This window comes from Drosophila yakuba, chromosome 2L, assembly GCF_016746365.2.
Source record: "Drosophila yakuba strain Tai18E2 chromosome 2L, Prin_Dyak_Tai18E2_2.1, whole genome shotgun sequence".
Classification (NCBI taxonomy): Eukaryota; Metazoa; Arthropoda; class Insecta; order Diptera; family Drosophilidae; genus Drosophila; species Drosophila yakuba.
Window position 1 is genome coordinate 25,318,863 of NC_052527.2, and position 23,167 is coordinate 25,342,029.

At 40.7% G+C, this 23,167-nt stretch overlaps 2 long non-coding RNA genes across 2 annotated transcripts; both read right to left on the bottom strand.

The window, feature by feature from the left end:
* Nucleotides 1-5,796: 5,796 nt before the first annotated feature.
* On the bottom strand, nt 5,797-21,892 carry LOC120320576. Its single transcript, XR_005560108.1, has 3 exons — nt 21,726-21,892; nt 6,990-7,125; nt 5,797-6,932 (listed from the first exon to the last, which is right to left on the bottom strand). It is a non-coding gene; the product is annotated as an uncharacterized LOC120320576 (long non-coding RNA).
* On the bottom strand, nt 16,192-18,634 carry LOC122319457. The gene is made up of 2 exons (XR_006245105.1): nt 16,305-18,634; nt 16,192-16,241 (listed from the first exon to the last, which is right to left on the bottom strand). It is a non-coding gene; the product is annotated as an uncharacterized LOC122319457 (long non-coding RNA).
* Nucleotides 21,893-23,167: the final 1,275 nt, after the last annotated feature.

The window sequence follows — 23,167 nt, forward strand, 5'->3', positions numbered from 1 at the left end:
AATTCAAACAGGCCTCAATCTTCGCCAGGAGGGTAGTCAGTTCCTCGAACGTGTACTTCCCAGCGGCTGTGTGCTTGTAAAAATGCGACTTGAAGCTCTTCACACCCGCCTCCCAAAGCCCTCCGACAAACGTTTTCCCGTTGTCAGAGTAGACGTGTTGTGGACACCCACGCCGAGCGAAAAAACGGGAGAATGCGGCCAAGAACTTCTCTGTAGTCAAGTCGGAGGTCGCTTCGAGGTGGATGGCCCGGGTAGTAAAACACACAAAAACGCACACGTACCCCTTTGTGATTTTGCAGGCTCGACCGACATAACTCTTGACGTCAAATGGTCCTGCGAAGTCCACTCCCGTATGGGTGAACGCTCTGGAGAACGTGGAACTCGCACGGGGCAAATTCCCCATCAACTGCGTCTGCAGTCTCTTCTTGTGGATGACAGACACCTACACCGTGCAGGAATGATGATCGGATGTTTTTCATCATAACTAAGCATTTCAGATGCTTGTAACCTGCCGCTTGCTCTCAAGACACCCTTTCCGTCGAGAAAGGGGCTTAGGTTAGAAATTGCGCTTGCGGGTGGAACTGGTTGCTTGTTGCTCAAAACCTTATATTCGGCGGGAAGCTCATTCTTCTGAGTGAGCACAATTAACCGCTCTTGCACCTGCGAGAATTCCGCCGCAGTGAGTTCTACCGATGAGCCTACACCTTTCCTCCGGCAACTTTTCACAAAACGAAACACATAAGCAAGAGCTCGGTCAAGGACTGAGAACCTCTTTAGGATATCAACTGCTGGGGGCACTGCGACCGTTTGACATTTAACAGGGCGCTCCTCAAGCTCAGTCTCCGGATGGAACCACAATTTACTCGGCCATTGCTCCTGTTTGAGGTGCAACCAAGCTGGCCCACGCCACCACAGTGCGCTGTCCTTATGCTCTTGGGGTGAGACGCCCCGCCTTGCCAGATCAGCTGGATTGTCTTCGGATCGTACATGTCCCCACTTGCTTCCGTCGGTACACTGTTCGATTTTTGCGACCCTGTTGGCAACGAATGTCGTCCAGGTGCACGCTGGCTTACTCAGCCATGCAAGAACGATCGTCGGTCCAGTAAAAGGTCTTATAGACATGAGGGGGCATTTCAGAAATTACTAGAGCTGCCAGCTCCATAAGCAGCACTGCTCCGCACAATTCTAAGCGTGGTATGGAGATGGATACGACAGGAGCGACTCGGGTTTTGGATGTAAGTAGATGGGTACAACAGCCTTCCTTCGTTTTGATTCGGACGAAAATAGCAGCCCCATAGGCGTCCTGTGACGCGTCGCAAAACGCATGGTATTGAAGTTTCGCAGCTGGATGGAAATCCCATCTCGCGATACGAATTTCCTTCAGGGCAGGATACCCTTCTAGGAACTCCCGCCACTGAGTCGCATGATCTATGGGGAGTGGCTGATCCCAGCCCAGCTCCCGTAGCCAAATTTTCTGCATAAAAATTTTGGCTCGGACTACGAAAGGTGATAGCCATCCTGCTGGGTCGAACAGTTTGGCTATCTGAGATAGAACCTCTCGTTTTGTGTAAGCAGTTTGGAGGTGGATCTCCATTGGAATAAAAAAGAAACTATCGGATGTAGCTTGCCAAAACTCCTAAGAGTTTTCGCCGTACTAGCCTCTTCAAGCTCAAGAAAGTCTGCACTAATCAAGTGCTTCTTTGGCACCGCTTGTAGGAGTTTTCTCTCGTTCAAGGTCCACTTCCGTAATGGAAAACCAGCACTCTCAAGAGCCAGCCGAAGCTAAAACTGCCGACTGCTAAGTGTGAGTGCCTGCGAGCACATCGTCCACGTACATGAAGTTCGAGATGATGTCACTTGCCAAAAGATATTGGCCACGGATATCCTGAGCCAACTGTTGCAGTACGCGGATGGCTAGTAAAGGCGCACAGTTTACGCCGAAGGTGACTGTATCGAGTTCATAGTCACAGAGCTCTCCGTCCTTATTGCGAAAGAGAATTCTCTGAAAGCGCGTATGGGCCGAATTTACCCGAATTTGCCTGTACATCTTTGTGATGTCAGCATTGAATACATACTTGAAGAAACGCCATTTTAGAATCTGGATCGTCAGATCGGACTGCAGTACGGGCCCCGCATGAAGGATATCATTGAGGCTGTTCCCGTTTGATGAAGGATTGAAGCATTAAACACAACGCGAACCTTCGTTGTAGAGCTGGCTGGCCTGAAGACAACGTGATGGGGCAAACTTGGTTCGGAGAGACTTGGTGCATATGACCTAAATCTAAATACTCTTGAAAGACTGAGTCGTACTGCTTTTTTGACGGAACGTCTTTATTCAGTCGAATCTCGTTTCGAAGGAAGCTAGTCGGGACGAATATGGTCTCCTGGCCAAGAAGCGTACCACAGATATTGGAATGGGAGCCGCTGAGAATGATCGATGGCGGGTTATCGGCACCAATCAGAACGTCGATCTGCGAACTCCGGTAGAAATTTGGGTCTGCTAGTTGCAAAGGCGGCAGATGCTCCAAAGAGTCTTCAGGAAAAGTAAAGGATGGGAGACTCCCGGCCAGTTGTGGTTGTACATATGCAGAAGTTTTAATTTGGATGTGGGGCTTGACGGGAGAACCTATGCTGAGGATGGATTCATAAGGCAACTTAATCAAGTTGAACAAGCGTTCTGAAATAAAGGTTGCCTCAGAACACGAGTCAATAAGTGCCCGTGCTGAGTATTTATTGCCTAAATTGCAAATCTCTATTAAAGCTGTATTCAGAAGGACCCCTTGAGTGTTTACAGCCAGAAAAGTTTGCACATTCGGTTGATTCGTTAATGGAGTGGACTGTATATCTTGCTGGTGGTTAAATGTGGATATGGGGGGCTGGTGGTCAGGATTGACCGCTGCCTAGACTGGTGGAGTGCCATTTCGTTGCAGGAGAGTGTTGTGGCGTCCTCTGCAAGTATTGCAATTATGCGTGCTAGTGCAATCTCTAAGAAGATGCGTTCTGGCAAAACAATTTAAACACAACTTCTGCTGTTTTATATATTTCTTCCGCTCTCCGACTGGCATTCGTAAGAATAACGGACATACTCAGATAGGATGATTCTCTTGCTTTGTTTACAGGATATTGGAGTTACCGTCACTCTATTCTCAAAGGTCTGGATCGCCCGCGAGCTATTGTTAGTCCGCAGTGCTCCGGAGCGTTTGGCTTAAAATCTTCAATCGCCTCGAGCGTTCGATGACGATCTTGTAAGAAAGCCTGGAATTCAGCCCAGAGTGGAATATCTGTCTTACTCATAAGGGATTGTTCCCATAGGGACAGCGTTAGCTTTGGCAACTTGGCAGAGCACAGAAAAACGAGCAGGCAATCCCAGTTAGAGATGTCGATTTTTGCTATTTTCAAAGCTGTTAAACAACCTTAAATTGTGCTCTTTACTTGTTTTAACGATTTACCGCATTCAAGGGCAACAGAAGGTAAATTAAACAAAATCTTAAGCTGACTGTTGACCAGCAGCCTCTTGTTTTCGAAACGATTCTGCAAGATTCTCCATGCTGATTCGAAACCATCATTAGTTAAGGGCGATAAGGCCACAATGGATTTAGCCTCACCACTAGTTTTAGCATTGAGATGGAACAGCTTCTCAACTTCTGATAGTCGAGGGTTGTGTATATAGATAGCTGAGAAAAGGTCCCGAAACGTGGGCCAGTAAACATAGTCCCCACTGAAATTGTCGCACTCGACTAGGGGTAAGCGACACCCTCCCTGAGAAGGTGCCATAATGGAGGCCTGAACGGACTGTTTCGAGCGTGAACCTTCTTCAATGATCTCGTTGAGGCTCGCTGCGCACCGCTCGTAAATGGCATAACAGTAGTCATACTTGGACTGCATGACTGTTATCGTGTCTGTGAATCCCAGACCGGACAGTACTTCGGAGCACGCCTCGTATTCCTTCTCCACATTGTCCCATAGGGCCTGATCTGCTCGAGTCGCACCCTACTTGTGTGGATTGACGGACTTGTGTTTGCTGGGGTGTTGACTCTGGCCTCGAACTGACATACTCTGTCATTAGTCATACTTGGACTGCATGACTGTTATCGTGTCTGTGAATCCCAGACCGGACAGTTCTCGGAGCACGCCTCGTATTCCTTCACCACCTTGTCCCATAGGGCTCTGACCTGCTCGAGTCGCACCCTACTTGTGTGGATTGACGGACTTGTGTTTACTGGGGTGTTGACTCTGGCCTCGAACTGACCTACTCTATCGGTTATGGTCATGAATTTCATCAAGGCCCTGTCTGCCTCAGCTTGCGCCATTTTTGTGGTTGCTCTAGTGACTTGGGTGAAAAGTCTGAATTCGCAGGTTTCGTGTTCGGTGTGACCGTGGAACTTGGAGCGACGTGCTCGTGGATTTTAGTGGAGTTGTCAATGGGCTTTTGCTTCGAGTGGGATCTGGGCTTTTGAAGGGCACAGAGGACTCGCTCTTGGCTCTAACTCGTTGAGACGTTTTAGAGACAGTCAAACGGGTTTTTACCTCCGTGGCCAATTGGCATATTAAGCTCTCGGAGGAGCCGAAAACCGTGCGGGGTCGAAACAGTCTGTCCACTTGGACAAATACGGGGACGCGGGATAAAGCGTGCAACCAATTGGATCGATTTAACTTATTGTATTTGGGACGCTGGATAAAGCGTGCAACCAAAATCGATGTTATCGTGTTATATAAAACCTGGGGTCGCTGGATTAAGCGCGGAATACACAATAATCGGAATGAACGTTGTTATCGATAGTTATCGAACGTTAAGGGTTGTTGATTTGGAGTTATACAGGCTCGCTCGGTGAAGCGCACAGAAGTAATTTAAGAACCAAATTATCGCATCAATTTAGACAGGATGTGGGGGCGCAGGACAACGCATAAAAAAAATGTGATAATCGGAACAAAAAAAAAAACACCAACCAAAAAAAAAAAACAAAAAAAAAATGAGTAATCGGAATAAAATCAAGAACGGAGTTAAAAAAGAAAGAAAAAGAAATAAAACACACATGGACACTTTCTATTGGAAACTAGAAAAAAAGTAGTGCCAGTGTGAACGGTCCTTTATTGGAATTAGAGGGCTGCATAACACCATTCAAACCGGCAAATGAGACATTCGTGTTGAAACGAAGTGAATTCGGCGCGTTTGCAAATGAACGAAGTGAAGTCGGCAACGCGCGCCGACTTCAATTCATTCAATCCAAACGGCACATTCTGAAACGAATGAAGTGAAGACCGAGTAAAATGAACGGGTGATTCGAATGTCTTGTCTGCGTATGTGTGTGTGTGTGTGAGTTTCAATAAAAGATGCTAAATTGGTGTTTTAATATTATTGTTTATTATTACTTAACTGATAATACATTATATTCTTATCTTATAAATATATATATTTTTTTTCTTTAATTTTCAATGTTATTGTGTAAAAACATAATTTTATTAATATTTTCCGAGTTAAGCGAAATGGCAGAACGTTTATCTGTTATTTATATATTCGTATTAGACAAATGCTACAATATTATTAAATAAGACGCACACGCACATAATAATACACAAACACAGAAAACTTAGACTTACCTCCGCGCTGTCCGAACTCATTTTACACAATGACAACATAAAGTATTCAGAGTACTCTGAATTTCTATTGAAAATTCATTGGCTTCATTTAGTTTTCGCGCGCATTCATTGCCTTCATTTCGCTCGGGTACCCAAAACTCCGAACGCATACGAAGTGAACGCAAAGAGATCGCGACAACTGAATGGTATGTATTCTGAATACATACTAAAACGAATGAGTACTCTAAATGCAAACAAATAGAATGGTGTTATGCAGCCCTCTAATTGGAATATGCCGTATATGGCCTACCTTGACATCTAATATATATTCGTACATATGCTGGTACATATATGTGTATGCAATATGTTAATATAATTATTATTTGTTTGTTGAGTTTCGGCATACAGACTCCAAAAACATAGACTATAGCGTTTTCTCTTACTGCGCTGGAGGTTGTGTTTTTGGATGTGTTCGTCGCTAGAGTTGGCTGCAGCCGGTTCTTATCTGCCGGTCCAACAAATCGGTTGTGCTTTGTCGTGTGTGTGGGAGCTTTCGTGTATGTCAAAATAAACAATAACATTAATATATGTATGTACATATGTTGGATGAAATTAATGTCTGATCCCTTTTCACTTTCCCAATTGAATGTTTTGGCGATTGATGAAACACCCTATAACCATGCAGATGTACGACTTTGCGTATGTGCCATGTACGCAATGTATGCAGATGCAATGGACATATGTATGTTCATAGATCGGCCACCATACATGGAATGTCTGTATGTTTATGTGTATGTAGATCTGTGGCGGATCTGAATTAGGTGTTTTTATTGGAAAGTTGAGTTGTTTGGACAAAACACAAATGGGAGTGGATACATACAGCATATACACACGTACATATATTATTGCGCAGGTGGCAAGTAGTTGATAAAGAGCAGATTTTGATCGCAGCAATATATATGCGTATGTATATACATATATGTATGGTGGGGATTTTGAAACTGTACTTATCTCGGCAAAGGCGCTGGAAGATCTCGGTCGAAGAAACAAAATGTTGACGTCGGGGGCCGGAAAAGCCGTGTGTCCCAAATATTTCCAGAAATAATGAAAACAGTAATTTCAAAACATGAATATGGCGGCTTCGTGCCCCAATTCCCAAAACGGGTCAAAAAGTACATTCCCCCAACAGCGATGCTCTGCTGGCGGGATACCGGACTCAGCTGTTCGACATGAACACATTGTTTTGCCGTTAGTATTTGCAATTAAGCACTTTGTGGGAAGCCGGATGCAATCCTGTCTAGGGTATGGTGCTGGTCCCTCCTCCGCTGTACGGATCTCTTGTATATTTTCATTAGCTTTAATAGAGCCAGGAATATCAGTAAAGCTGCGATGAATTCTAGGGTATGCTGAACCTTCTATATCCTGCTTGTGGTCGACAACGGTGTTGATCACATTTGCTGTGCTGTCAGAGGCTTTAGACTCATTGATGCCCATCCTGAGAGTTTTGTGGAACTATGGTCTTCCTTCAAAGTGTGGTCCTTGTTAGTCCTGGATTATATCAAGGTAGGTCGTATTATTTGCAAATGCTGCGAAAAGCAGTAGTGGGCTTTTTAGATACAGGGGCATCTGTTAGCTGCATAGGTGGTAGCCTGGCCACAGAGCTGCCAGGACTAAATATTTTATGCCAGAAATTTACCGCAGATGTTAGAACAGCCGACGACAATCTCAAAGAATTACCGGCCGAGTAACCATCTTGAGCATCCTATCCAACTCGGCGTACATCAGTTTTTCTGCTGCTTGAGCAACATCAATGGAGTGGGTAATCAATTGGGTCCTAATCCTTTTATCGCATACCACGGGAAAAGTTGAACAACCTGAAGCAGCGTTTTCTGCTGGCTTTGTGTAAGCTCTCGAGCCGAAGGCTCTTCTAAGGCTGCCACTACTTGGTGATTGCCACAGAAAGCTTCGGGTAGCCGCTGAAAGTGTTTCCAAAAATCTATTCCTAAATAGAGATCCCCTAAAGAGATCCCTAAAGATTTTGGAAGGACACTGAAGTGTTTTAGGAATAGATTTTTGGAAACACTTTCAGCGGCTACCCGAAGCTTTCTGTGGCAATCACCAAGTAGTGGCAGCCTTAGAAGAGCCTTCGGCTCGAGAGCTTACACAAAGCCAGCAGAAAACGCTGCTTCAGGTTGTTCAACTTTTCCCGTGGTATGCGATAAAAGGATTAGGACCCAATTGATTACCCACTCCATTGATGTTGCTCAAGCAGCAGAAAAACTGATGTACGCCGAGTTGGATAGGATGCTCAAGTAAGGGGTTATTGAAGAGTCATCCAGCGCTTGGTCCTCCCCAGTAGTCCTGTTGCCAAAACTAGGTAACTTTAGGCTTTGCATCAATAGCCGAAAGTTGAATGAGGTGACGGTAGAAGATGCATAGCCTTAATTAATGGCATATTGAGTAGACACCCTAAAGATGAATTTATCACTACCTTAGACCTTAAGGATGCATTCTGGGAGATCCCGCTAGACCCAAGCTCCAAGGCCAAAACAGCGATTACCGTGCCAGGGAGACCCCACTTACCAATTTGTGGTTATGCCTTTTGGGTTATCAAATTCTCCTCAGACTATGTGCAGGCTGATAGATAATTTGATACCCGAAGATTTGAGAAACGAGGTGCTCGTATACCTGGACGACCTACTAATAGTCTCAGACACGTTCGAAAGTCATATACAAGTTTTGCAGGAGGTTGCTTCTCATCTTCAAAAACCAAAACTGACCATAAATGTGGAGAAGAGCAACTTTTGCATCAAGAAGGTAAAATATCTAAGACATGTGATTGGAAATGGAACTGTATGGACAGACTCAGATAAAGTATCCGCCATTCTCGAGTTTCCGAGCCCACAATCAAAGATGCAAGTTCGTGGATTGGTGGATGACTGGGTGGTATAATAGGTTCATAAAGAACCTAGCGCTAGCCTTCCCAATTACAGATATCCTTAAAAATAGACGATAATTTGTTTGGACCAAGGAAGCTCAGGAAGCCTTTGAGGTTTTTCTATTCATTACGATGCAAGCAATACAGGAGTAAGAGCGGTCCTGATGCAGCAAAACTCGGAAGGAAACGAGGTTCCGATCTCCTTTATGTCTCGGAAGCTGAAAAGGTTTCAATCAAATTACATGGTGACTGAAAATGAGTGTTTAGCAGTCGTGTTCGCGGTAAAAAAAGAAATGTAGGGCATATGTGGAGGGTCAGGAATTTTTTTTTTTTTTATTTATTAAGGCATACAGGAATCTTGGAGCCCCTTTGTGTCCTTCTTTTCTTATAATTCAGCCCATTTGGGCTCGCCGGCTAACTATAGTTAGTTTTTTCTATTTTTCAATAATTTTACTACAATTACATAACATTTAATAGGATTAAAGATAAGCGTCAGCTTCTGCTGACCCTTGTCAAAGGAGATGGGAAAATGAGATCCCTCGGTTGCCTTCTATTGAGCCTCCTTAGTGGGCGAGATCTGTTTAGAGCGCTGGCCAGCCGATTTCTGTGGCGCTCCATGGTATATGCTCGAGTGCTGGTATATCTCGTCAAATACCGTTGCGAGTTTCAGGTCTCTGTGCAGGGTGGTGTTTCGCACATACCACTCGCAGCCGGAGATGAGTCTTGCGACCTTATTTTGGATAGCCTGGATCCTTTTGATTTGGTTGTTGCATGCCAAACCCCAGATTTGGCAGCCGTAATTCCAGTTTGGTGCTAGGATCTGTTTGTAAATTGTCAGCTTGTTGGATAGCGACAATTTACTGCGCGAACAAAGTAGCACCTTAGCACGTAGGCGCGTTCTGATGTCGGTCACATGCTTGGCAAACGTGAGTTTGCAATCCAGAAGCTCTCCAAGGTATTTTGCTACTTTCGGCTGTGGTACAGGGGCTTCCTCGATGTAGCTCGCATCGGGACCTGTGGGTGACGCACACGTCATCGGCAAATGTGGCCAACATTGATTTCGTGTAGAGGCATGTCGTGGCTATACAGGCAGTAGAGCAGGGGGCCGAGGACACTACCTTGTCGAACAACAGCTGCCACATTGTGCTCGATGGAAATTCCCGAATGAAAGCGCACAGCGAACCTTCTTCCTTCCAGGTACGATTTTAGCAACCCAAAATATGGAGCAGGCAGCGTCTGCTTGATTTTTAGTTGAAGTCCAATGTGTCACACTCGATCAAACGCTTCTCGAATGTCCAAGAAGAGGCTGTTACAATATTCCTTATGTCGTAGGCAGTCAGAATTTGCTCGACGACCCGATGGAGCTGCTCGACAGTACAGTGGCCAGCACGAAACCCGAACTGGTGCTCAGGGGTAATCCTCTGGGCTTCCATAATCCTTACAATCCGGACAGCAATCAGTCTCTCAAACACCTTCGAAATTGAAGGGAGGAGACTGATCGGCCGGTAGGAGGCGGGCTCCCTTTCTGGCTTGTGGACCATGGAGATTATCCCGAGCTTCCTCTGATAAGGGAAATATTAAAACCTCACAATAGCGTTGAAAACAAACGTTATGTAGAGGATCTCTTGACTGGGCAGGGCCTTCAATGTGGCGTTGCAGATGCCGTCATGTCCTGGTGCTTTCTTGCTACTCTGGCGCACAATGACTTCTGCTTCCTCGCAGGGTTAAAACGGCGTGATTGGCAGATCCATTTGCAGCGCTTGGTTCAACTGGTCCTGAGTTTCTTCAACCTGTTGCAGGCTGGCAAGCTTGAATGGTTGAAATCGCTCGGCGAGGTGCGCAGCGAATACCTCCGCTTGTCCCAAGTCCGTCCGACACCATGTCCCGTTGCTATCGACTAAAGGCGCCTTCCTCGTGCAACGCCTTATGATTGCGCGCGTGGCCTTCCACAGCGAATGCGTCGCTTCGCTTCGACTCCTGTATTGGCAAGCCTTTCGTCGAACCGTGCGGATTTATGCAGCACCAACGAGCATCGGAGCCTACTCAGCGCTCGATTCCATTCCGTCTTGTCCAACGGGTGACGAGACCTCATCCACCTAGTGCGTAAGCGCCTCTTCTCAGCTATGAGCAGCAGGGTCTCCATGGTTATTGGGATTCGATCTACCGCGGGCTGCCGAGATATGCTACGAGTTGATACGAGTCAATAGCGTCATCAACGTCCTGACCAGAGTTTAAGGCAGTGTTGAGGGGCAGTGTGGACTCTAGTTGCGATTGGAATACCTCCAGGTTAGTCCGCCTAGTGATAAGCCGCTCCATTATTACATTATTACCCGCTTCCAGCTTTATTACCAGAGGCAGGTGGTCGGAGCTAAGCTCAACAACCGCACTTATGTTAGCGTGGATGCCCAGCACACCCTTTCTCAGTGCAAAATCAATGTACCCTGGTGAGGCTCTACTGCCGTACGGGTATCTTGTTGGTTTTCCTGTTGCTAGCGAGTTCACCTCCGAGTTTTGAACGAGATTCGCTAGTTCAATGCCTCTTTGGTTGATCCTTCCCGCACTCCAGAGGCAGTGGGACGCGTTCCAATCGCCCGCAACGATGAATTTCCTTTTCCAAAATGCCCTTAAACTCGTCCGTAGTCCATGCAAATCTCGGTGGGCAGTAGACCGCTCCAAAGCTTATAGGACCAAGTGCCGTTTCCATAGCCGCCGGCGCGAGTTGCACATTGTCAGTGGCTATTGGTGTTTGCGGGAAGTGGGCAGGGCTAGATTTGATCAAGATGGCTGCCCCGCCTTTGGCGTTGCCAGCACTCGGATCATTGACAGTGTAAGCTACAAGGCCGAATAGCTTGGGCGTCTCTGTCCCCTTGCAGTGTGTCTCGCTGAGCAGTAACACATCGATTTCATGACGTCGCACGAAGCACTCCACTTCACGCAACTACGTGGATACGCCGTCGGCGTTCCATGCGTTCCTGCGCATGGAGGGCAGTGAGCAGATTAAGAATCTGCCCCTGCTGCTGTGTCTGTTGTTCATCATCATAAGCTCTATCTGCTTTTCTTGGAGCGCCCGGAGGGAGTTAATGCTATCACTCAGTGGCTTGAGGATGGCTTCGATGTTGTTGCTGGTGTCCGTCGGCTGCTGGAGTGGATCTCTCGTCGTCCTTTGTCGGCTGCGGCTCCTGTCGTTGCAGTGCTGCTGGTGCTGCTTTGCTATGTCTGCATAGGAAACGCCGCCTTGAAGGCCACGTGTAGCGTGGCAAACTTCTACCCGTACCTTCGGTTTTGCTTCCAAGTCCACTCTACGGCCTCGAGCGTTGCGGATACTCCTGGTACTTGGTCCAGCCCGAATAGTTGGCTGGGTGCTGTTTCCCACAGTTGTAGCAAGTGCATTCTCTGCACCGCACATCACACATATGTGAGCTTTGCGGCAGTATTTGGCCGTGTGACCAAACTGCTGGCATCGGTGACATTGCACGATAGCACGATAGCTTGCGAAGTGGCTCTATTACCACTCTCATATGGCATAGAATCTTCACTGCCAGAATCGCCTTGTTATTGGCCGCAGCGGCAATGTTAATAAAGAATATATTGACTGGCTTTGTTGTGGGAGTGCCAGGCTAGCTGCGCTTTAGGGGCGTATGCATATCAAGTACCTTGTGACCAGCTTTTTCACTTGTCTTGTCTTTGGTTTATCACGACGAAGAGAAATTTTCACTTTTTGCGTTGTTTAGCTGCGTACCCGCGCGTGCTTTTCTGCTTCCTGTCAGGAATTTAGCATTATCACGGACCAAGCTTCTTTAAAATGGCTTATGTCCCAGGGAAACCTAAGATCCCGGCTGGCCCGCTGGTCCCTAAAATTACAAGGGTTTAAGTTTAAAATAAGCCATAGAAAAGGCAGTCAGATCGTGGTGCCAGACGCCCTGTCAAGGACCTTTACAGATGACCTAGTAAGCGAGTAACAAGTTTAGTGGATGTGGAGGCCAAAGAATTCAGAGGAATAGAGTACGAAAATTTAAAGTCAGCTGTCTCTTCAGGAACATCAAGATTGTTGGATGTCAGGGTCAGCAACGGGTACTTGTATCGTCGCGCGGAACGCGATGGAAACGAAAAATTTGGAGACTTGGAAACTTTTGTTTCTTAAAGAATTAGTTCCCGACTTGCTAAAAAGAGCTCATGAAGATCCCATGGCATGCCACTGCGGAGTAGCAAAAATGTTGGAGAAACTAAGAATGTGGTTTTATTGGCCAAATTTAGCAGCAGATGTCAAGGAATTTGTCAACAAGTGTGCGGTGTGTAAAACTACCAAACACCCCAGTCAGATCTTAAGGCCACCCTTAGGAAATACTCGTCATTCAGACAGGATCTTCCAAAGACTTTATGTCGATTTTTTAGGACTGTATCCGTGTAGCTCAGAAGGAAATATAGGATTGTTCATAGTCGTCGATCATGCTTCAAAATTTCCATTTCTTAAAGCCGTAAAATAGTTCACAACGGAGGCTATCCTTCCCTTTCTGGAAAAGGAAATCTTCCACTGTTTTGGCGTTCCGGAAACAATCATTTCCGACAATGGAATATGGCGTGGCGCATTCTTATACCGCTTTTTATGCACCGCAAGCCAACGCTTTAAAAAGGGTCAACAGATCCGTTTTAGCTGCTATTAAAGCTTACATAGACCCAAACCAAAAGAACTGGGATATTAAGCTGAGTAGCATCTGTTACGCGTTGAGATCGAGTTTACATTCAGCCATAAAAACAACTCCCTAAAGAATGGTGTTTGGGCAGCACATGATAGTAGACGGGAAATCGTATAGAATTATTAGAATTATTATTAGGGAACTAGGACTGCTGGAAGATAGAATGGTGCAGTTTGATATGGACGACTCGAGGGATATTATCATGCGTACTACCCAGAAGGCGATGGACGTCCAGAGGCAAAGGAACGAGCGGTCCTACAATTTGAGAAGCCCAGATATATCGTTTAGACCTGGACAGGAAAGTAATTTTTTGCAAGGTTTTTTGCTCAAACCTGGCTCCGATCTTTATAAAATCGAGAGTTCGGAAGAAGCTGGTAGTGGCACGAGATCAAGGATGTCCAGGGAAAAGTTGTAGGAAAAAACCACGCTAAAGACCTCAGGCAATAGCAAGTATCCGCCCGACAAGCTTGCATCTCCCTTGTGGCAATAGCTTGTCTTCGATCTCGGCCTAAAAGTAGGCACATATTTAGAGCGTTCTTAAGGTCGGGTAAAATGTTAATTAGTCCGTCATTAAGAACATTTCTCCAACTGCATTTTTTGGAGTTCAGACTCGGGATCCCTACCCGAAGCGGTAGCCACTGGGCAATTCAATCCAAAACTCGGAAACTTTAATCAAGTCGGCAAATGCACAGTGAATCTGCAGTGAACAATATATATTTCTTTAACTTTAGTGCCAACCCCTAGAGGGTGTCACCTAGGAGAATACTATATTTCAAATATTAACCAGTGAGGCCAGTGAGACCGGTGAGGAATGCATACATTGCCCGACCAGGAGGTCTTTTTCTGGATTTCATCAGTCAGCAGCGCCACCGTTAAGCGCAAAAACATTATTTAATTAAATTTACCATCTTTACATTATCTACATTTATATTTATTTAGGGCAATTCCTTTATTTTCTTTCCTTCTCCCTTTATCCCATTTTCCTTCCTCTTCCCACATAAGCAAGAGCCCCCCTAAACTGGCGTGAGAATGAATGAAGTAAAAGAAGAGAGAGTACCAGTAGGAGAGGAGCAGTAGGAAAGCGGCTCAAAAGAGCAGATCAAAAAGAAATAGCTCTCATAGGATTAAAAGGCGGGTAAGCTGATTTCTCTTTCACAGGCAACTACCTGAAGCGCTTCATCGTTGGAAATCCAAAGTGAGTAGTATAATTTTTATTATATAAATGAGAAAGCAGCTGCTGCAAAACAAAATCAAATAATTAGCTACTGCTGCGCTTCTTTTTTCCAAGTCCATTGTTTATCAATAATAAATTCGAAAAGAAAAGAAATTTAGAATTGAAATGAAAATGGCTCATGTCTAAAATTAACCTTGTTTCAATTTTCGTTTTTCTAAAATCTTAAAAGAATAAAAACTAAAAAATTTTAAATTTTAAAAATTAAAACACACATCCCTATCTACCCTACCTACCCTACCCATAATGCCCTGCCAGAGTAAATATTCCTTTTATTAAAAAACAAAAAACTTTACATTTTTACATATCTGTTGCGATAATATCTACATGAACGCCACAGTCCAAAAATTCTTTTAACAATTTAAATCTATAAGTTTAAAATTTGTAACTTAAAGTAATCATTATTTGGATAAGTTGTCTAAACCTGTTCCAAGTAAATCTTTGTCAGTCTTTAAGTTTATTCTATTACTATCTTGCTTCGGACAGCACGGAGTGCTATAACTCCTATATTCGATCTTTCTTCCTTGGAGGCCTAATATCTGCTCAACTGCTGCTATAAAACCGTCTTACATTCCCCTTTCGCCGTCATATTTCGGAATAATTTCCACCAGGTCTATTACCTTGATGGCTTCTAGTACGCTTGGAGTTGTTGACCCCCTAGCCTCCTGTCCGTTCGTTGGATTCGACATAATTGTCTCACGTGTATGTGTACTGTTTGCGTTGTACTAAAATCGCTGTGTACCTAATCTTTTGACTTATAATAAATAATAGACGTTTGTAAAGCGCTAATCCGCTGGGTGCTTAACCTTATTATTCGGACCTATCAGTTATAAGGATATGTGTTTGTGTTAAGCGGTGAGCCGCTGTGTACTTGTTTTAATGATATAGCTTATTGCTTAATAAGATACGTGTTGAATTTCTGAATGGTTTGTATATATTGAGTGTAATGTATCCTCAAGTGTCCGTGTGTGAAATGGAGTTCTGTAATTAATTATCATGAGTAGATTTCTTCTTTGTAATGTTCAACATTAATTTAGCAAAATGGTTTTTAAAAATAATAATAATAGTCTTCTATTTTATTAATTTATTATATTTCATTTGTCTATTTATTTATTTTATTTTTTTTATTTTATTTATTTTGTTTATTTTATTTATTTTATTTATTTTATTTATTTTATTTATTTTATTTATTTTATACAGTGCGATACAGCCTCACAACCAATTGCGGATCTTTATAATTAACCGAATCCGTCCTCTTGGTAGGCAGCCGCCCCTACTAATACATGCGACCAAGCCGGCTTGTTAAACTTCTCCATTCGGCTCGACCATTTCCCCTTCTATCATACACTCGAACTTGTTGACACTTCACAATTCCCACTAACTTCTACTGCCACCGACCGACGGCATATCGTGTTTTGACGATCGTTCGATCGGCGAGCCTCTTAGTCACATCGAACTTCCGACACCCGCTACCGTTCTCTGACGGTCGCTCGTTTGATCGAGCCGTTTTCTGTCGAGACACGACATCTACCACCGACCTTTTGCTTGTTCGAACCCATTTTCTTACATTTCTTTTAGACACAACTTGAATTAATTTAATTCTTTTATTTAAACTCGGCTCGCATCTACATGTTCTGTTATTACAAAGATTAGCTTTTGGCTTCCATAGCTTATGGCCTTAACAATGTAGCATTTACTTTGTATTCATTCAGTTTGGCTTCGTTCAGGTTCCTTTTTATTATTATTTTTTGTTATATTGGTTTGCACGTGCGTTTCTTATTTCCCACTGCTTTGACCATTCCTAATTGGTAACTTGCGGCTCTTATTATTTTCACCACCATTTTACACACTCCACTCTACTCACTGATATTCCTTACATCGCTGTTATTAATATTAACTGCATATCCTGGTCGTCACGAAATCCTGCTGACTCGTTCTTAGGCGTGGAACTACCGACTGCGCAAGTTAACCCCCTTAGTAGGTTCGGGGGAGTTGAATGCTGAAGATTTACCTGAAAGTTGTTTTCCGAAATTAAACGTCTCCTGGAGTTAAGTTCTCAAATCTGAATGAATTCTTATATTTCTTTCTCGTACTTTACAATTGGGTTGATACATTGTGCTTATTCTAATATGCTGATCGGCCGAAAAGTAGAAGTGGAGCGGATGCGATTCGTTTGGCCCGCTGTTTGTGTTGATTAAGCAATTCCAGTGTTACTCGATACGACGACTCAGCGTTTCTAGTGGGTAGTAACGAAGTATTTCCTGGGCCCTCTAGATTTTCGGTTGTCGAGGCGGCTTTGGCGGAGGACCGCCGAGGGCAAATGCTGAGGCGGTAACACTCGCAATATCCTCGAATAATGTACTGGTATTTTGAGCCACTAGTTGAAGATTAACGTCCAATGTTTGACCCGCTAAAGCTTCGACTCGGTAAATAAAGTCGGTAATTACAGTTCGACAGCCATTGGACCCTTTCCTGAGAAACGTAGTTTAGTTTACACGTCGGGTTGGACCTACATTTGGTGAGACTTGTGAAACTGCGTTAGCTCCGACGTTTCGGGGACTCCGATTGGAACTGTGTTCGCTTGGATCTATTTCTGAGTTGGCCCGAAGAGACCGCAAAACATTTTGTTTGCTGGGCCGTAATGGCTTTCAAGATAGCTGATCTTATACTTTCAGCCATTGCTGTAATAGACATTGCTGTCTATTACCAAAAAAATTATCCTATTTAATAATAAACGAGAACAAAAAAAAATATATACTAATAAAAATCGGGTTGCCATGCAATCTTTTTCAGGTATCGCTGTGTAAAATTCCTTGCTTCTACAGTCCTGACGTAGTTTAATTGTATGCCATTGATACTACTGATTTGTTAACAGAAAATGACTAGAATTATAGGTAAAGGATGTTGTTTTCAGACATAGAAAACAAAAAACTTGGCTCAAAAAAAAAAGACCAAAGGCCTTTTAAAAATAAATAAAAATAGCAAAATAAATTATTAAAACATTAAATGAACTAATTATGACGCGGCGTTTAAGCATAATAGCTAAAACTTTTCCAGCAGACAATAGGAAAATTTAATATAATAATAATAAAATAAGAAGTGTTCGGATTCAGTAGCAGCGTAAGAGCCAAATGGCTAAAACTTTTCCAGGAGCATGAATTTAAACAACCATTTGATTTGTAGAACAGCTACTTTAGTTGATAAACTTGTTGAGATCTTGGGGACGAACTAACATCATAGTAACGTTTTTAAAAAAATTGTTTTTTAGATCTGGCCTTGCCGGATCGATCAGTCACCATGATAGAATCGGGACCCACGTTGGGCGCCAAAATATGTTTATGATAATTAATAAGAATAATAAGAATCCGCATCTGGCCAATCACCAGATCGGTCGAAAAACTTACAACGATTACTGAAACTAATACGAGAAATTCAGCTCTCGTAGAAGCCCAAAGTTCCCGAGAGGAATAGAGGAATAAAAAAAAAATTAATAAGAATACTGTAGCGAATTATGTGTATAACATTCCGGCTATGGTTAGGCTATGGGAAACAAGGACATATAAACTTTTTACGACAGCAGCTGTTAAGCTATCGAAGCCCACCCATGACCACCAATGACCAGTTAAGTACCCTACAAGTATGCTAATTAGCTGCCCTAGAGAAACTTACTCTGAATTAGACAACATTATAATTTTAAATTTTTAACATAGAAGAAACTTACAAACTGACAGAATTTGATTAGGAACATTTTAAGACAACTTATCCTAACTGATCACACTAGGTTTTAATACTGTCCTGGTTACGGGCGAGGACTGTCACCCGCTCCCCCTCTCGCTCTTCACCACACTATTGTTCCCTGAATCTCCAATTCTACTCTTCCCGTGGCAGCTGAAATTGGTGTCTCCGCTGCGCTCGGGAGAGCTTAGTTAAGTAGAATAAGCTTTAGTTTCTATTTGGTAATCGCCGAATAAACTACACGCCCAATAATCGAAAGTAAAGTGATCGCCTGTTCCTCGCTCCTTAAGTGTTTTTCTATTCAGCTTATTCCATCAGCGAACAAATTCCAAATAAGTACGAAATTTCCCTTCCTTTTAATTGCCGGTCTGCAGCAAAAGGTTTGAAAATCCAATTTCGCTCAATTAGCTGTAAGATTTATTGTCAAATCTAACGGATTTATTATTACATATTAAATCAACATATATTAAGTATTACATCAACATATATTACATTTAACATCAACATATATTACCTACATATATTACCTACACATATTACATATATTACCTAAATATATTACATATATTACCTAAATATATTACATATATTACCTAAATATATTACATATATTACCTAAATATATTACATATATTACCTAAATATATTACATATATTACCTAAATATATTACATATATTACCTAAATATATTACATATATGTAGGTAATATATTACATATATTACCTACATATATTACATATATTACCTACATATATTACCTACATATATTACATATATTACCTACATATATTACATATATTACCTACATATATTACATATATTACCTACATATATTACATATATTACCTACATATATTACCTACATATATTACCTACATATATTACCTACATATATTACATATATTACCTACATATATTACATATATTACCGACATATATTACATATATTACCTACATATATTACATATATTACCTACATATATTACATATATTACCTACATATATTACCTACATATATTACATATATTACATATATTACCTACATATATTACATATATTACCTACATATATTACATATATTACCTACATATATTACATATATTACCTACATATATTACATATAATACCTACATATATTACCTACATATAGTACCTACATATAGTACCTACATATATTACATATATTACATATAATACCTACATATAGTACCTACATATAGTACCTACATATATTACACATATATTACCTACATATATTACCTACATATATTACATATATTACATATATTACCTACATATATTACATATATTACCTACATATATTACATATATTACCTACATATATTACATATATTACCTACATATATTACATATATTACCTACATATATTACATATATTACCTACATATATTACATATATTACCTACATATATTACATATATTACCTACATATATTACATATATTACCTACATATATTACATATATTACCTACATATATTACATATATTACCTACATATATTACATATATTACCTACATATATTACATATATTACCTACATATATTACATATATTACCTACATATATTACATATATTACCTACATATATTACATATATTACCTACATATATTACATATATTACCTACATATATTACATATATTACCTACATATATTACATATATTACCTACATATATTACATATATTACCTACATATATTACATATATTACCTACATATATTACATATATTACCTACATATATTACATATATTACCTACATATATTACATATATTACCTACATATATTACATATATTACCTACATATATTACATATATTACCTACATATATTACATATATTACCTACATATATTACATATATTACCTACATATATTACATATATTACCTACATATATTACATATATTACCTACATTATTATTACATATATTAATATATTACCTACATATATTACATATATTACCTACATATATTACATATATTACCTACATATATTACATATATTACCTACATATATTACATATATTACCTACATATATTACATATATTACCTACATATATTACATATATTACCTACATATATTACATATATTACCTACATATATTACATATATTACCTACATATATTACATATATTACCTACATATATTACATATATTACCTACATATATTACATATATTACCTACATATATTACATATATTACCTACATATATTACATATATTACCTACATATATTACATATATTACCTACATATATTACCTACATATATTACATATATGTATTACCTACATATATTACATATATGTATTACCTACATATATTACATATATGTATTACCTACATATATTACATATATGTATCACCTACATATATTACATATATGTATTACCTACATATATTACCTACATATATTACATATATTACCTACATATATTACATATATTACCTACATATATTACATATATTACCTACATATATTACATATATTACCTACATATATTACATATATTACCTACATATATTACATATATTACCTACATATATTACATATAATACCTACATATATTACCTACATATAGTACCTACATTTATTACCTACATATATTACATATATTACCTACATATATTACATATATTACCTACATATATTACATATATTACCTACATATATTACATATATTACCTACATATATTACATATATTACCTACATATATTACATATATTACCTACATATATTACATATATTACCTACATATATTACATATATTACCTACATATATTACATATATTACCTACATATATTACATATATTACCTACATATATTACATATATTACCTACATATATTACATATATTACCTACATATATTACATATATTACCTACATATATTACATATATTACCTACATATATTACATATATTACCTACATATATTACATATATTACCTACATATATTACATATATTACCTACATATATTATATATATTACCTACATATATTACATATATTACCTACATATATTATATATATTACCTACATATATTATATATAATACCTACATAAATTACATATATTACCTACATATATTACATATATTACCTACATATATTGCGCAAATTATCTGCATTCCTTATACACATACACCAAAATGTAAATTGTTTCCCGTCGGCAAGTCCAAATTAACAAAAAAAAATTTTTCCAAGTGCCGACGCGGAAAAGGCGTTTAATTTTCTATCCATAAAATACAATATAAATAAATTTCCAAATCAATTTCCGAGCAATGAACTAAAAGCGGTTTTTCTTTTTAACAAATGAATTTTTTTTTAAATATTTATTTAATTATTTTTGAATTTTCATAAAAACTACAAGAACCACAATAATTTCTTATCCAAAAACTAATTTTCTTTGCTAACCGAAATATAAAAAGAAATAGACGACCGCCATATATATGACTTGCACCCGACAAATATTTTTTCCTGTATTGCTTGGATATTAATTTGTGTTTGTTTTTAGAAGTACTTACAATGCAGAGAAAAGATTCTTATTCCACCATTCCAAATTTCTCCGTTTCCAGTTGTAAAGAAAAGATAACATTTTTTGCTACGTTCTAATAAACATTTGTTCGACCGTGTTCCACATTCCAAATCAGGTGGACCTGATTACCTTAAATCATTTATACAATTCGCTGTTGACTCCCAGCCAGCTGTCAAATTAGTCCAAACTACGGCGTTCCCACTTTGTAAATTTTACACCACTTTCACACCCGTTACATCCTATACGGTTTTTTTTCCGCTGCTGTCTACCGTTCACGGCAGCAATCTTAAGCTTATTAAGTGCAGTCTAACGATAATCTGTCCACATTTGCAAGAGTGTGACCGTGCTCCAAAACCGCTTCCATTCCATTTCGCATTTCTTCGATTATGCCCATCGGGGACGATAAGAGAAATTGTCCGCTGACAAACCCAGGTCTATTTTTTCACCACAAGGGCCGAAGAGTCCAAGAATTCCAAGCATTTCGGTGAAAACGCCTGCGCAGATTTCCGACGACTGTGCTACTCCATCCAAAGCCATAGTACAGCTAAAAATATGGCTGCTTCCGTTCTAGCGCTAGCCAAATTAAATTCGGTTTCTGACCGCTTAAGCGAATTTGAGGCTTAGATTAACACTCCGGAATCCGCAGCTCCAACCGTCACGATGCTTAGCGTCCGTCGCGACCAAGTCCGAACCCTATGGGACAAGGTTGAAAAGGAATTCGACATCTGCTCAGAGTGCCTTGTGTCAGCAGGCGAAGCGGCAGCAGGCAACATGAAACGTGTGTTGCCCAGCTCGTTGATAAAATCGAGCAGGGCACGTCTCAGTCCATCCCAGCCGCGAACGCTGCGCCCCAGGCCTACATTTCCTCTGGCTGTCGGTTGCCTCCATGCGATACAGAAGTTTTCGCAGGCGACTATCTTCGCTGGCCGACTTTCCGGGATCATTTCACATATCAATAATCCACGGCTGACTCCGGTTGAAAAGTTATTCCATCTAAATGCCAAAACAAGTAGCGACGCGCATGCTATCGTTTCGATTTCGCCTCTTACCAACGAGGGTTTGCGCTCTGCGTGGGAGAACCTAACAGAAAATAAACGATTGTTGGTAAACAGTCAATTAAAAATGCAAAGGGACATCAGCTTCGAGGGTGCAAAAGCACGCACAATTGTTTTACTTGCCGTGGCCGGCATCACACGTTGTTGCACCGAAACAACCCCTTTTTCAGCAATTCAAGTCCTTCAAATCCCGCAAGGCCAAGTTCTGCTAATCAAGTCAATTTCGTTCCTAATGAGCATGCCGGTGCTCAAAACTATTTCACCACTGTCTCAAGAGCTATCCTTCTTGGCAATGCCGTGATCAATATTTCCCATCTGGGCACTAACTTTAGGGCACGCGCCTTGATCGACTCCGGATCAGATGCAACATTCAATC